Source organism: Palaemon carinicauda, chromosome 22, assembly GCF_036898095.1.
Source record: "Palaemon carinicauda isolate YSFRI2023 chromosome 22, ASM3689809v2, whole genome shotgun sequence".
Lineage (NCBI taxonomy): Eukaryota > Metazoa > Arthropoda > Malacostraca > Decapoda > Palaemonidae > Palaemon > Palaemon carinicauda.
In genome coordinates, this window is record NC_090746.1 from 60,208,660 (window position 1) to 60,226,159 (window position 17,500).

At 41.7% G+C, this 17,500-nt stretch overlaps 1 protein-coding gene across 1 annotated transcript in view; it reads right to left on the reverse strand.

Annotated features, from left to right (window-relative positions):
* Positions 1-17,500, reverse strand: part of LOC137616477 (uncharacterized) — a 420,672-nt gene that overhangs the window by 297,085 nt on the left and 106,087 nt on the right. The gene's annotated exons all lie outside the window — the stretch shown is intronic.

The following is a 17,500-nucleotide window of genomic DNA, read 5'->3' on the forward strand; positions in this document are numbered from 1 at the left end:
AAGTTTTCATTACATATATATATATATATATATATATATATATATATATATATATATATATATATATATATATATACAAACACACCTTGCTGGGCGGTATATCTAAGCAATCCATGTTTACCAACGGTTATACTCGTATCAGAGGATGAGCAACTTGTTGGAGTAATGAGAGTTTTGGGTGTGGAGGAAACGCCCTCTAAATCTCGAGGAAGTTACTGGCAGCAGGGTGACGGATGGAGTTTAAGGCGATGGACAAACTGCCTATTCGACTTTTACTACAGATGCCAGGCGGTTGATCTAACTAGAATTAGTATGGACCAGCAGAGGTTACTTGCCTTAGTAAGATAGGCACTGCGCATCACAAGGAACGGGCTATTCTTTGATGTATCAACCCAATGAATCATAGAGTCTATGGATTTAGTCAGTCATGGATAGAAGAGATGAGAGAATGAAACCCAGTCTGCGGCGTAGTGGGATGCTAAGAATCTCCCGGTTTATAAATACTAAAGAAAAATTGAAAATGGGCAACTGGAAAGTTAGAACCCTGAATCAGATTGGGAAGTTACAGCAAGTGGAGGGTGAATTTATGAAATATGTTTTTATATCTTGGCCCTAAGTGAAACACGTTGTAAGGGGATTGGTAAGGAAACTTTAGACCAAGGAAATATATATCTATTCAGGAATATAAGATGGAGTTGGAAGAAAAGGAGTAAGAATGATGATGACACCAAGAGCAGAAAAGGCATTAACCGAGTGAGAGCTCTAAATACTAGATTGTTACTAGCAAAGTTCAAATCAAAGCAGTGCAACATGAGTATTATAGTTTGCTATTCCCTAACAAATGATTCCCATGAAGAAAGGAAAGATGAATACTATGAAGAACTGCAGAGTTTAATAGAAGAGATCCCAGAGAGAGATTTGAAATTTGTGATTGGCGACTTCAATGCTAAAGTTGGAAGGAAGAATCAAGGGATAGAGAATGTGATAGATGTCGAGGGTCTTGGCGAAGTAGCAAATGAAAATGGAGCACATTTCATAAGTTTCTGTTCAGCAAACAATCTTGTTATTGGAGGTATTCTTTTTCAACACAAGAACATGCAGAAGTATACATGGACTTCACTGTGTGGCAATTACAAAAATCAAATAGATCACATTGCCATTAATAAAGAGCGAAGGAGGACTCTGCGAAATGTAAGAATCTATAGAGGTGCAGATATTGGTAGAGATCACCAGCTCCTCATTGCCACACTGAAATTAAAACTGAAAGAACCCAACAGAAAGGTAGATATAATATATAGGTTTGATACAACTAAAGTTTAAGAAGAAGAGCACAGAGAAACATTTGCAATTGAATGTAGGAATAAATTTGCAGTCTTTGAAGATTTAAGAGACGAACAACAGTCAATTAATGAAGGATGGTGTGATATAAAGAATATATATCAGTCAGTTGGTAGTGAAGTTTTGGGACACACGGTAACAAGGAGAAAGCCATGGATATCAAATGATACTTGGGATACTATAAAAAGGAGACAAAAATAGAAATTAATAGTTGAATGTTTTCGAGGAAGTACTGAAAATTACAAGGTAGAGCATGCTAAGTACTTCAGTATTGATAGTGAGGTCAAAAGAAAAGCAAAGAATGACTGGAGAGAATATTTAGACAGTAAAGCAGATGAGGCAGACAAAGCTATGAATTCAGGAAGTGGCTCTGGGGGCAAAAAAGAAGAAGCATATACCCATCAAAAAGGGAGATGGATCTGTTATTACAACCGAAGATCAAGAAAGGCAACGTTGGATGGAATATTTTAGTGATGTTATGAATAGGAGATATAAAGGGAATAATTTGATTGATATACCTGAAATTGAAGAAGACCTTGATGTGCCCATGAATGAATTCAGTGTGTTTGAAGTTGAAGCTATCCTCAAAACACTAAAGAGATGGAAAGCCCCTGGATACAATGGAATAACTGCCAAAATGATACTGGCCAAAAATGAAGTGACTCCCAGACCTGACTGATTGCAATAATTACAGAGGCATAAAATTCATGTCAGTTGTTATGAAAATATATACTATGCTTATTCTTAAGAGACTGGAGAGAAAGATTGATGAAAAGCTGAAAGATGAACAAGCAGGATTTAGAAAAGATAGAAGTTGCTCTGACCAAATTTTCATTTTCAGACATGTTCTACAGCAATGCTTAGAATATGGAAATCCCCTTTTGATGGCATTTGTGGACTATGAAAAAGCCTTTGATAGTGTGCACCAGCCAATTTTATGGAGTCCCCTTCGTTATCAAGGAAATCTTAAATATGTAAATTTGATTAAGTCCGTTAATGAGCATAGCAAATGCAAAGATAATGTTAATGGAGACTTATCAAATGAATTTTCAGTGAACAGTGGAGTACTCCAAGGGAATATGTTGTCACCTATGTTGTTTATCCTCCTCATGGATTTTGTAATGCGTAGAACAGTCAGAGATGGTGGAGAAGGATTGGTGATAGGAATTTAGCAGACCTAGAGTATACTGATGATGCTGTCCTTGTTAGCAGAACACAACAGGATTTGCAATGCTTGCTTACCAGAATGCATGAAATATCACACGAGGTTGGGCTGAATATAAACAGAAGTAAGACAGAGATGATGAGAATGGAGTATGCAATGGAAGATGAAATGTCATTGGAAGGAGAAAGGATTAACGAGATAGAATCATTCAAGTATTTAGGAAATAAGATCTCCAATACAGGGTCTTTAGAATTAGAGTTAAGTGAAAGATTGAAAAAAAGCAAATCAGACAATAGCTAGATTAAGTAAAATTTGGAAATCAAATCGCCTGAAATTACATATAAAAATTAGAATATATATCAGTTTAGTGAGATCAGTGTTACTCTATGGACATGAATCATGGTATACAAATAAAACAATCTCAAATAGATTTAGTAGATTTGAGAACATAGCCCTCAGAAGGATATTGGGAGTTAAATGGTAGGACAGGATTAGAAATGAAACTATAAGAGATCACTCGAGTGCCATATGTGGAGATCATGATGAGGGGTAGATGGAGATGGTTTGGGCAAGCCTTTTGCACTCCCCTAGATAGATTAGTTCACCAAATATTCAGCTGGGCTCCACACAGCACTAGAAGAGTTGAAAGAGTCTGACCTACATGGCTGAAGACTAAGAAGAGCAAAGTAAGAGATGATGAATGGAGAAGTATTGAATTAAAAGCTCAGGATAGAGACGACTGGCTAAATCTAACCGAGGCCCATTGCGTCAATAGGCGTAGGAGGACATGATGATGATAATGATGAATAAGATGATGATAATTTTATATATATATATATATATATATATATATATATATATATATATATATGTGTGTATATATATAGATATATATATATATATATAAATATATATAAATATATATATATATATATATATATATATATATATATGTATATATATATGTATATATATATATATATACTGTATATATCATCATCATCATCATCATCCCCACTTACGGTCCACCTACGGTGGTAGAATAGAGATTTTGGACTTAGGTGTGTTTTGGCGTACATACAACCTTTTCTTGGTGATTCTGGTTGAAGACATCATGCGGAACCCAAATCTGCATGATGCCACTCTGTCATCCTTGAGCATTTTTTTTTTACAGGCAAAATTAAAAATGGCTGCCACCAAAATCACCGTAACCCCACTTTGACCTACAGCTTTCCCCAAAATTGACATAGAGATCTGATTTTGGTGTCTAGTCTTATGTTTTAAGGATCTTGGAATCCATTAAAACACACCAATAAGCTCTTTCTCTCTTGCCTGAACCAAATTCCAAATGTCTCTGATTTTTACAATTACAAATGTCACGTGTTAACATTGCCAAAAATTGCAAATTATAATGGCTACTTAGGGTTTGAACAAACAGGTGAAACCAACGTCATATTCGCACACTCAAGGCCCTGGGCTAACCAGGAAAGCAAGCATATGCACATATCATTAACACGCCATATTACAACAATAACAGAAACAGATGTCAAAATAAATTCACATATCAACATTACCTGGTATATTATGGATGGAAAAATTACACTATATAACAGTATATACAAATATATCAACATACCGTCACTAAAGTATTACGGGTGCAATAAGGACAGAAACTTTATATGCAAACAAACACATCATCATCAACACTATCTGGTGGTAGCCTATTGGAAATGTTCCTGCCTGTCGACCTACTAGACGTCAGATCGAGTACTGCTCAAACTCAATAGTTTCTTGTAGTGTCTGCAACCTCACCATCCTTGGGAGCTAAGCATGAGGGTGTGTTTGGGGGAGCCTATAAGACTACCTCCTGAGTCATCAGCCTCCCTAGTCCTACCTTGGGCGGAGTGGCGTCTTGAGCGCTGATCATATGTATATATGGTTAATCTCTAGGAGTCTAGGGCATTATCCAGTCTCTAGGATATTGTCATTGTCCCTTTCCTCGGCATTCATGAATAAATTTTAAACAAGTATGGCAACATTATACACAAACATATCCGCATATCAACATCAACACATCATCTTGTACAAAAAGATCTGCAACAGAACTGTGATATCTTAAAAGTCGCTTGTCTTCATCAAAATCCTCATTGGATACGGCAGATGATTTGGTTTGTACATTACAACAGTCTTCTGCACAGTGACATCCACAGAAAACTGAGCATGACAGTCTTGCTGCAGAATAACTGCACCTGGCTTTTGCACAAGATTGAGTTGAACTGTAGCCACACCTGATCAGCTTGAGTACCTCATCAGGCACACGTGACATCTGGAGGTAAAGAGAATGGAACTAACGTGTTGGAGGCCTCATCTTTCGTTCATACGCGAGTGTTCAAATACCAGTGGGTCAGATTTCAGTGTAGCATGCCATATTGCTGCTTGTATATGTGCTCTGTGCACACACTTGGTGAATAGCCCAGTGATTGGTGGTAGGTCTTGAGCTGTGGGGCTGCAGTGAAATTTTGATTGTCATCTTATGTGACATAAAATCAAAGTGAACTGAATTCATGCAGTCTCTCTCACCTTTGATCCATAACAGGCAGCAAGGAACGATGTCACTTCCGAGATGATGTTTGATAGATTTGTATCTAGGTGGCCAAAGGTCTTCAGCCGGTAGCCCCGCGTCAAGGATTTTATAACCGTACCTTTGCCTGTCCTCCACAGGTAGGAAACAGTGTTACACCCTGAGATGATAATTATGTGCTATCAGGATCTCGAAGACAAAGTCTGCCCTCATATTAACTGATGCCCTGCCATGACTGGTTCCTACCATAACAAGATCACAGGTGAGCGATTCTGAAATGAAGCAACAACACAAACATATCAGTGTCGCCAGAAATGACTAAAATACTTTGAGCTTCTATCAAAACTATGTGAACCATTTGTTGGACAATCACAACATCAATCCCCATGGGTAGTGCAGAGGTCACATAGCACTGTCACCTTTCTATTGGACACTTCAACAGGAGTTGCATCTTCCCCAGGTAAGACCAGTTGCTTCTCGACTAGCAGTACTGCATGGTCCTTGATACACTATAAGTGCAAATCAACTTGATCAGCTGCACTTTGTTCTCCATTACATTCAAGACGACGTTTTGAGTAGGAAGGGGCGTATAAAGGTCCAATTTGTGTTGGCAGCTTGCCTCCTTATGTTGTTGGGTTCTCAACAATGATGCAATATAGCAGAATGTTAGAGGTGTATGTAGAAGATAACAATGAGTCGTTATGTGTGAAAGAAACACAAATCATGACTATCATAGCAACTAATTTACTATACATTTTTACCTGTATTGGTATATACGACAGTATTGGGTGAGCATTTGTTGATGTTGGTATGGGAAATGACAGGTTATGAAAAAGAAAACAATTATGCTGTGCTTATACTAAGACCGATCACACATTGTTATTGTTAAGGTCCAACTCATTTCAATATACTGTATACACATCATATAGTCCTACATGTGTGTCACATATGTCAAAATATGCCCTTCCAAAAATGAGAGGTGGTGAAAAGACACCAAAGGGGAGATAGAGCTTATTGGTGTGTTCTAATGGATTCCCAGACCCTTAAAACATATGACTAGACACCTAAATTAGATCTCTATATCAATTTTTGGCAAATCTATAGGCTAAAATTTAGGCCAGTCATTCTACGTCATTTTTGGGTTGAACCCACCACAAATTGCAATAGTAATGAAACATGCATTTTTCAATGTCAAATTTAGTGGAGAATGACATACTAAAAATCAAGGAAAATCGAAGCATTGGAACATTTCCAAATTTTGCAATCATTAAGAGAAGGTTTGAAGAAAATAAATCTGCATAAAATTTTCAGTGTATATTCTAGTCTAGACAAACAACTGTATACATGTTACATTACGACACCGGCACTCACCTTAGCTAACATAAGATGACCATGACCAAGGATCAAGAGTTGAATGAACTGAGAGTCAAGTCTAATCATGTTGCCAAGACATCTCCATGTACCAGACCACACTGACAAATGTTTATTCATCTTCAGGACCAGCAAGAGCGCATTCTTCTTCTGGATCACTTTCTGGTTCTGGCAAGGTCACATTAGAACAGTGAAGTCCTTTGCATTCACTGCAGGCGGAAGAGCATTCCAGGTTGTACTTGCGACAGCTGCATCGTCGGGTGCTGCAGTCTGTATTGCAGCCACAGTGGATGGCATCTAGCAGGTAATCTGGAGCAGGCTTCATCTCGGTCATAACGGGAACCATTCTCTCATCACGGATAGCCCATCCCCAACCATTGGCATCCATGCCAACTCCTTGCCACTGCTGAACCTGAACATACACCCGTAAGCAATGTTGCTTTGCAGATGCTGATGTAGGGGGCAGGGTACGAGGGTCAACTCTGACAGTGCTTGTTGAAACCTTCTGGCAGAAGCGCTGAAGCCTTAGTATGTCCAGTGTTTCCCCGGGCTGGCCATTGTACAACAAACCACGGCATTCTCTCCAGCTGTCATGACATCCTCTTTCGACGCTCTAGGAGTGTTGAACGTTGCCAAAAGCTCAGAGAAATACGCACTGGAGTTCAGCTTCTTCAAAGCTGCTGATTTGCCAATCACAACCCAGGAGTCCATGTGCCATAAGGAGCTTGTCACACACATGGCGTCCAAGTGTCTTTTGCACTTGCTCGATATTCCAACATCTTGCTTGCCTCCTTGACGTCAGCTTAGGGTCAGGTCGGAAGAACAGGTTGTGTGATGTGGGCCCTGCACGACTACATAGGAGAACAAGAAGATCGGTGTCATCGCCAACTACCACGGTGTCCTTGGTGTTTGCACATGCAATGGCTGTCTCCACTATGAGGACATCTGCATCATCCCTGGCATGAAGAACATCGTTGTGCTGCCGTTGAAGGTCATCACTCAGTAGATTGATGAAGCTTTGTTTATTTGTTTGGGTGGCAAGGAAGTCATCTTTCTTCATAGTACATACCATGTCCTTTGTGAAGTTGACAAGGGGACTGCTGTGAGATCGAACGCGCCTGCTGTGCGCTACATCTTTGGTGGAGGGTGCGCTCACATATCCATCAAACACTATGACAGCTTTACCATACCTGTCTCCAACATATCGTATGTAGTGACTGGAGATTCCTTCATAGGTCTCGCCAAAATTCCAAGGAATTATGTGTAGCAATGCCCCACCATCCAGAACATATTGCACATTCTGTGGCAGTACAGTGTTGCGAACGGTAAAGGGGAGTTGTTTTCAAATGGCCTCGGCTAGCGCTGGCTTGTCGGCCTCAAGCAGGATATCAATGGTCTGAAACAGTGCTGGTGGGTAACTGCATAGTTCGTACTTGAAGACATCAGTGAGGTCATCACAGCGTGATCCTGCCGTACTCAGACGTTGGAACAACAGTTGTGGATCTATCAGAACAGATTCTTTGCCATTTTTCACTGATGAACGTGTGTCTAAAGTCACAACCTGATTTTTTTTCTTGAACGTGTGATCAAGAACCTTTTTGCCAACCATTCCATCTAAGATCTTCTTGCCCACTGACGCTGCTTGGTCAGCATTGACCGAATCTCCAGCTGTGATGCCAGTGTCAATGCTTTGCAGAGTTGGATCGTTTCCAAAGGGATCCTTTGATGACAGGTAGCCAATGAGTTTGTGCGTGTCATCTGTGTCCCGTGCTTGTCGAGCTGCTCTTTGTTCTTTGTGCTGGTCACTGGTCCCATACGGCACTGATGTGTAGTCTTGCAAGGCCATGTTGACCTCTGCACATATGGGGGTGGACAGCAGCCACGTGATCCTTTGCGACTCGCTCATGCCATGGCCCCTTGTCAGTCCCCCTGTGGTTTTCACACTTCTCATGAGCACTTGCTCGATCAGAAGATCTGTGGACAAGCCGGCCCAGTACCAATCTGAGCGCCGCACTACGTGATATCCATTCTGGAACTGGTGGTGGACCTCGGGGTGCTGAATAGACAGTTGTGCCAGTCGCTGCAGGTAGACGTAAATAGATTTGGTGTAGAGATTGTGGCCTGCAGCTGCCAGGTAGGGCAACATGTCGTGCAAAGCGTGCACGTGCAGACGCCAGTCACCAGTGCGTTCCGACCTTAGGAATGTCCTTAATATGTCAATCATGTCCATGTATTGCAGCCATAGCTGTGCAGTACGTAGATCCTTCATCGATTGTCGGGCAACATTCATGATGTCACGAACAGAGTCCAGAACCGGGGCTGAAAGGATATCTTCAGTAGAACACTCACCCTTCATCAATGAATCATACAGGTCTCGCAGCTCACACAGGTCTATTGGTCCAGTTCCCACACTTTGCGACCCTGACTCGGTATCATGTGGATCTATGGCTGCCTGTGCATCATCTATGCTTTGCATTATCTCGTCTTCACTTGGTTCGTCATCTTCTACAATACCCTGAGGACCATCATTCTTAGCCTGCGAACAAGTAGGCACTAGCGTACCAAGTATCCTTTCTGCGAGGAGAGTGTTCAGTGCTGCATCAACCAAGAGATGCCCACGGATAGCTCGGTCATATGCCTTGCCAGACAGCATGTGCATTACAGTGTTCTCGGCATACACCAGTTCCAGAACAGAGCGCAGTCCAGATCCTGACATGATATTTCCAATACTCCCCAAGAAGCTCATCAACGTGTGGAAGCCCCCCATGCGCAGTACAATCTTACGCAAGTCACTGCCCTCCGATTGACTTTTGATGATGGTAAGTGCCTTCCACCAAAGTGGTTGGTCAAATGTGATGATGACCTTTGCGTTGTACTGTTTGGCGTGCTCAGATAGAAATGTCAATGTTGAATAGATGCAAGTTGGATCACTGCTGTTCATGTCGATCATGGGAAGCAGGAAGACTGTAGACTGACCTGGATGTACACCCGTGTGCACGGCTTGCATCATGCCAGACCATGCTGGTCGTGGTGAGCGTAATGTGAGGGACAGCTTCCAGAGGAGGTCAAGGTTGGTAGATCTGTCCTTTTCCATCTCATCTTGTAGAACCTCATACCTCAGAGTATCTAGCCCATCGCAAGGTGTTGTCAGATGTCGGATGTTTATTCGGCCCACAGCTACAACATCCTTCAGTGTCACAGACACACGTGGCACTCTTGTTGATGTCCTGGTACCTGGAGTGACAGACGCAATCATTCCCATCCCGTGGAATGTGTTGAGGCCATCTATTGTACGGATGTTGTGATCGACATTGTCCGCCATATATTGGATGAACTGCTCTGGCCGGTAGTTTGGTATGTCTGTCCCTAGTATAACTGCTGCACTCCGTTCATACCTTTGTATCTCACGATAAGAACTGCAATATCCGTGGGCATGCAGCGTGTCGATCAAGAACTTTGATGAAAAATGATGGTGCATCTGTACACCCAGTCCTATCTGTAAGGGTGCCAGCAGCACTCGGGGCCGAATTGCCTGCATGATAGCTTGCCCTAGAGAACCGACTTTTTCTATCAGCATCTCAGCCCACAAAGTGTGTTTGAAGAAGGAGTTTTAGTGATTCAGGTAGGAACGACATGGCTTCTTCTGTTGAGGACATTTCAGTTGTACATGGGTACATATCTATCGACTGTTGTACGGATTTCACATCACTTTTGATCAGTTTTGCTGCCGTCTTAATCAGTCTCATCTTCTCAGCTTCATATGATGTCTCCTTTGGCCTTTGATAGAATTCGTGAATGATCGCAGAGGCCCTGTGGCGAAAGGTCACAACATTCTCTTTGCCATTTATTTCTGCGATGGTGATATCCTGACCAAAGTGCTTTTGGATACATTCCTTCATTTAGGTGAATCCATAAGGTGTGCAATCAGTTCCAAGAAGAAATTCTCCCATTTTTCCTATGAGATCCGGTATCGTTGTCTGTTCCTCGTCATTGGCTTTGAGGTACTCTGCGACTTTTATGACTGCATCATTCCGTGTGTCATCAGCCGGTCTACCATACTTAGGTCGCTTGCTTGGCACTGTAAGGAACTGGCGTGGAATCTGCTTCCCAGTTCTGAAGTTTATGCTACATATATTGTGATAGACTGCGTCAGCGGCATGCAAGTCCTGGACGAATTCTACTCGAGCCTTTACTGTCTCTGACCATGCATCATTGCGTTCAACACAGCTCTCTGTAACCTTCCTCTGGAAGTCCATTGTTCGGACTGGTATAAGTTTATACGTTTTTTGTCTGCCCTGGTACTTGTCTGGTGTTCCACAGAACAAACAGTGTTCGCTGTAGTGAAACGCAGAACTGGCAGATCGACGCGCACGCACAGTGCCGCTGAAACCAACAGTACAGTCATATCCGCATTTTCTGATGTCTCGCTCAATAGACAGTTGGGAGCAGAAGTCCTTCCTGCATCTGGTGTGTACAACTTGTCCAGGTGCGACACTGATATCAGCCTGCCGTAGGTCATTTGCCTTGTTTATTCCATCACACCCCTTGGCACCTAATTTCGTGGTTTGTTCGCCGTTGCCGAGAGACTCGCTGCAGAAAACGCAATCGTCCATGCTACTGGTTAACCTAAAAAGAATAAAAAACAAGGCTATTAGACGTTAATTATCTCAATTTATTTATTTAATAATAAAAATGTTTGACATCTTTTGAAAAATGTGAAAGAAATAACAAAAGCACTGTTATAACAAAAAATGTTATGCCATTTCTATTAGCGTATTTTCGTGCATAACTTTCAAAAAGTGGTTGCTCGAAATGAGTGTGTTCCAATGCCTCGAATTTCCTTGACTTTTACTATGTTATTACATGGGTCAAAAGATGCAAAAATGCCAAGTTTCATTACTATTGCAATTTGTGGTGGGTATATCCATAAAATGACTGGCCTATTGGGTTTTGAAGATTTCGGTGGTGGCCATTTTAAATTTTGCCTGTAGAAAAAATGGCTAAAGGATGACAGATTGGCATTACGCAGATTTGGGTTATGTGCAGTCTGATCTACCAGAATCACCAATAAAACGTTGTATATACGCCATAACACACCTAAGTCACTCTGCTGCTGGACTAATTGACGCAAAGGGCCTCGGTTATATTTCACACATATATCTAGAGCTTTTACATTCATCATCATCTACTTCCTGCTTAACATTCCTCAGCCATATAGGCCCGGGTTTTCTATTCTTCTCATGTCATGTAGAGGCCAGTTAAAAATTTGGTGAACCAATGTCTCTTGGGAAGTACAAAGAACATGCTCAAACCATCTCCATCTACCTGTCACCATGATCTCATCAACATATGGCACTTGATTAACCTCTCTTATAGTTTCATTTCGAATTCAGTCCTGCCATTAATTTCCAGTATTCTTCTGAGGGCTTTTTTCTGAAATCTACAAAATTTGTTGGATACTGTGAATATATATATATATATATATATATATATATATATATATATATATATGCATATATATATACATACATATATGCATATATATGTATATATATGTATATATATGCATATATATACATCACATATATATATATATACATATATATATATACTTATATATATATATATATATATATATATATATATATATATATATATATATACACACATATATATATATTTATATATACATTCATATATATATGCATATATATATATATATATTTATATATATATATATATATACATATATATATATGCATATATAGCTACAATATATATATATATATATATATATATATATATATATATATATATATATATATATTTATATATATATATATATATATATATAAATATTATATCTTATAACAGGAAAATTTTTATTGGAATCAGCACAAAAGATAAGTGGAAAGATTCGTAAACAAAATCACGGAAAACTATCGTAAAAGATCAAAAACTTAACAAAGAAAAGACTGGAAACTTGAGGGGCATTCAGCAGAGCGCAGACCACTGCTGTGGCAACTTATTTCTCGAACTTTTTCTCGACATTGACCTTGACAATTTACTTTAACATGTATTAATTGGGGTGGATTTTCAAACACTCAAATATAGACCAAGTATGAAGTTTCTGTGACAACAATGTCCAAACGTATGATTGATTATGTGAATTGGACATTTTGCTTGACCGTGACCTTGACCCTTGACCCTTACCTTTCAATATTTAATTATTTCCAGTATTTTTCACAACAGTTAATCCCTGCAAATTTCATTACTCTAAGCTCAAAATTGTGCCAGGAAGCTGTTCACAAACAAACACACACACAGAAACACACAAAGGGGAAAAACATAACTCTTTCCAACTTCATTGGCGGATTTAATGGGGGTAAAATCGAAGAGAGATGAAATAGAAATTGCAGAACTATCCAGAACAATAAACAAACTAAAAAATCAAGACATTCGTAAACACTCTCAAGCAAATATTGACGAAACACTAAAGAAAGGAAGAAGCATATAATATGCAATGTATAAAATATGCACAAAGATCATATTAGACAGATAGATAGCTACACATTAAACAACAAACAGAGAAGGCAGGATTTAGAAGTGGTATCCAACAACTGACCATCCCCCTGAAATTACCCAATTAATGAAAAAAATCGTATGACAAACCACTATGTATGGCATTTATAGACTATGAGAAAGCTATTGTGCTGTGGTCTTAGCACAGGGTCTGTTACTGAGGCAAACTGTAGAGAGCCCAGCAATCTCTCCTGTTCGCGTCTTGATATCCCTTTGGATTCTAGTAGTCTCTTGACAGAACCTGCTCTTTCTTTCCTCTTCTTCACAGGAATGGAAAGCTAGTGTGACTGTAAGTTCCAGTGGATTCCCAACCACTGAAACTTTTGAGATGGAGAAAGTCGAGACTTTTTAATGTTGATCTTGAATCTTAGATGTTCCAGGAACTGGATCATCTTTTTGGAGGCTTGCATGCATTCTGTCCTGGATGCTGCCCACACCGGCCAGTCGTCCAACTAAGCCACTACATGGATTCCCTTTAGGCGTAATTACTGGACAGCTGCGTTCGCAAGCTTCGTGAAAATCCTTGGGGCTATGTTTAGCCCGAATGACATGGCTCTGAAGGCATAAAGTCTTCGTTGTAGCTTGAACCCTAGGTAGGAGGAGAGGTGACAACTGATTGGAACGTACCAATAAGCGTCTGACAAGTCTATAGAGACGGTGTATGCCTGTTTGGGCAGTAGGGTCCTTATGTGTTGAAGTGTCAGCATCCTGAACTTGTAGTTTACTATGAACTTGTTGAGTGGCGACAAGCCCAGAATGACTCTGAGTTTTTCTGAGTCCTTCGGAACACAAAACAGCCTTCTTTGGAATTTGATGGACTTTACCCTTCGGATTACTCTTTTCTCCAAGAGTTCTCGAACATATTCTTCCAGAACGGGGGTAGAGTGTTGGAAGAACTGTGGGAACGGAGGTGGAGTGCTGTACCAGCTCCAACCCAGTCCATTCTTGATTAGGCTGTGGGCTCAGGAATCGAAGGTCCAACGATCCCGAAATAGATGAAGTCTCCCTCCTACAGGAAGCATCTCAATTCTGCTGTGGTGGACCTGAGGACTTGCCTCCTTGACCGCGTCCGCCCCTGAATCCCCTTCCTCTTGGATGGCGTCTAGAGAAACCTCTGGCTGTTCCTCTAGCTCTTGGGCGAAAGGTAGTTGTCTGCCTTTCAAACGCTGAGTTGAACGCAGGTGACTGAGTCGTCACCACTTGAGATAGCAATTGGTACGTTGTTGGAGATTGTGCCACCATCTGAGGCACCGCGGTCGCCGGAAGTTGTTGCTGCTGCTGTCTATAAGGCTTGGCTGGCCGAGAGGATAATCTAGGCTTCTTTGTCTTCCTCTTAGGTTGGGGACCCTCATCCGGGGGAAGACTTTCTCTTAAGAGTTAGGCCCCACTTCTGGAGAAGGTTCCTATTCTCCGTGGCGACCTTATCCACTACCTCTTTGACCACTTCATTAGGAAAGAGGTCCTTACCCCATATACAAGAGGAAATCAGTTTCCTCGGTTCGTGCTTCACTGCAGCCGAGGCGTACACGAACTCTCTACAAGCTCTCTTAGCTTTGATAAAACTGTAGAGATCCTTTGTCACTGTGGCCAGATGGGTTTTGGCCACTACCATGAACATGTCTTGGATCTTGGGGTCGCTTGCCATCATCTCCAGAGTCGTCTGTAAGGACATCGATGCAGCAAGTCTCTCTTTTGTCTCTTGCTCCCTGCGCAAGAGAAAATCTGACAGCTTTGGAAGGTCCTCACCGAACTGACGTCCGACAATATCAACCTCCAACTTCCCGACTGAGAAGGTAAGGTGAACGTCCTTCCAGTCTTTCTGGTCGATGGGTATGGTCAGGGACAACGGCTTGCATTCCTCCAAGGAGGGACATAGTTTCCCTGCCTCAACCGCCTACAAGGCAGCCTTATAACCCTTCTCCATAAAGGGAAAGTCTCTGGTAGGAGAAGCCACAAAGGAAGGATGCTTCTTATTCAAAGCTGGTATCTTTGAGTTTGTGAAGCCCCTCTCTTTCATCGAGCTTGTCAGTGAGGCCTGTGCCTTACTATGGTCAAAAACTATGACCTCTTTCGGCTCCGTCTCTTCCTTTGAGGCTGGCTCCTTCCTAAGACGGACATAGCAGTCTGGGTAAGACTCCTTGTTGGGCCAGAATTCCACTTCTTCAAAGGGAACTGAACCCAACTTCTCCGATATGACAATCTTCCCAGTTGTCATAAGCATGTGCTCAGCATACCTCCAAGGATTGGCATCCGAGCACAAAGGAAGATCCTTCACGTTGAGCTTCTTCTGGGGGCCATGTGACGCTGCAAGTCTACGCATCTCCAACTTCATTGCAGCTTCCTTTTCATCATTCTTCTTCTGCATCTGTTGAATCATTTCAACGATGGAAGAAAGAGTCCTTCCCAGTTCATCTGGGATAGCATACGATGTTGAGGGAACAGGTTCAGGGGCCGGAACCGATGTAACCGACACCTCGTCAATTTCTTCTTCCTCAGTATCAGGAGCCTGGGTCAGCTCCTCTTCTTGTCCTTCTGCCAGAAGGTCCTTTTCGGTGTAATCGGACACCTCAGACATCCTATCGTCCAGTTGGATGTCTTGTAGGGCGTCCGAGACTTCAGAATTTACCGGAATCAGAACTATCGGGGTCTCTGCATGAGGCTGAGGAATCACTGCATCCTGCCGATGCCTTAGGAAAAAGGTAAGCCCTCATCTTCTCACTTAGAAGATAGGGGCCTGAAGTATTCTTCTGAAAACCCCTCACCCAGGTTCGTAACTTTTCCCTAGCTGCGTCCCTTGACTCCGCCGACTTAGGGGTGTCAAATGCCTCGGTAATCAGGTTAGAACATATAGTACATACCTGAGGGTCCCAATACCGGAGATCACCTTTGGAGACTGCGCATGCTGCGTGCCTCCTGCACAACTCATGTGCACAGAAGTTCTTGCTGCGGACGTTGCAAAACATGCTCCCGCACTACGGATGGTCCTCCTGTAAAGAGAAGAAATTCCATGAGTATCAAGTGAAGATATATCACTGGATAACTAATATTAATATATATAGCTTATAACATTCAAGCTAGAAAGGAAAGAAGGAAAGACACATACTTGTATTTCCTGCCCAGCCAATTGCTGTAACCTTCCAGATAATAAAACTAAGGTTAAGTTTCATTCTAGAATAACCTTCATCATATTTTCCAGAGGAAAATTTAGGTGTAGCTCACACCATTATAAAGAATTCTAATATACTGGATAATTAATAAAGAAAGAGCTCACTTTCTTTATTCTGTACGGTCTCAACAAAAGGCTGCACAAGGCAACACCAAGTATGTTGGAAGAACTTAGTGTTACAATATATTCCATACTATAGTTTTCTCCATGCAGTATTTACTATACTGTAAAAATACTGCCTACTGTATACAATATAATATCCTGCCGGCCGGCACACGTACCTTAATATAGTTCAAAGGTATACTACCTTCAGACTACTGGGCGGTAGATCGCTGGTTCAGTGTGCGCGCTGGCCGGCAACCAAAAACAACAGCACCCGGCTGCCGGCCGCTAATCGTAGCAGCCAGCAGATCTTATGATGTACTTCTGTTCTCGGCTGGCAATGGTAGGCTACCTATGCCAGCTGGCAGTAAAAAAGAACCAGAGAACTTCCACCCGCCCGGCTGCCGGGTATTCAAGCCGGCAGACGGGCTAGGGGTACAATACACTAACAAAAAACAGAATGAATGTAAGGATATAAGGCAGCACTGCCACACAGCCTTCCATCCAGAAAGAGTGGACATAAGGAAGGGGAGAATGTAATATTCAGGCTTCCTTCTATCCATCGCCTGCCGGGCTCTACTGACAGACATGGATGTAAGACCAAGGGAGGTCTGGCGAACACTCTACAGAAGTTAGGCCTCTGCCGGCCGGCACGATCTTGCCGGCCGGCAGAGGACTGAGCCAGTTCCATATCCTAACCTACTCTAGGTACAAATGTAGAACGACGGCCAAGAGTTGTAATAGCTTGGCTATTACTAAGGATAGGGTGGAAAGTGGAAAGAGGGTCCTGCAAACTTTGCTCTAGTATGAGATTTACCCCAACGGCCAAGAAAGCTCATCCTAGCCTAGGGTTTATCTAGGAGAGGGAGGTCAGGAACACTTGCCACCTCCATCAATACCAAAACAAAGTTTGATATTGCTATTCACTAGAAAATGGAGAATCTTATCCTTCAATCCGAGAACAACAACACTGGACTAGTCTGCTAGATCACTAGATGAAGGAATAATCTCGTACAGAAACCTTCGGATGTGGTCTAGGGAGGCTAAGCCTCCTATGTCTGTACCTAACCTAGCAAAGTAATCTCATTCTCTATGCCAGGAAGATACAGACCCCAGACTAATTACTCTGATGTTCTGCACAAACCTGAAACCAGATACTCTGGTTACAGGATTAGTACAGAAACACCCTAATATA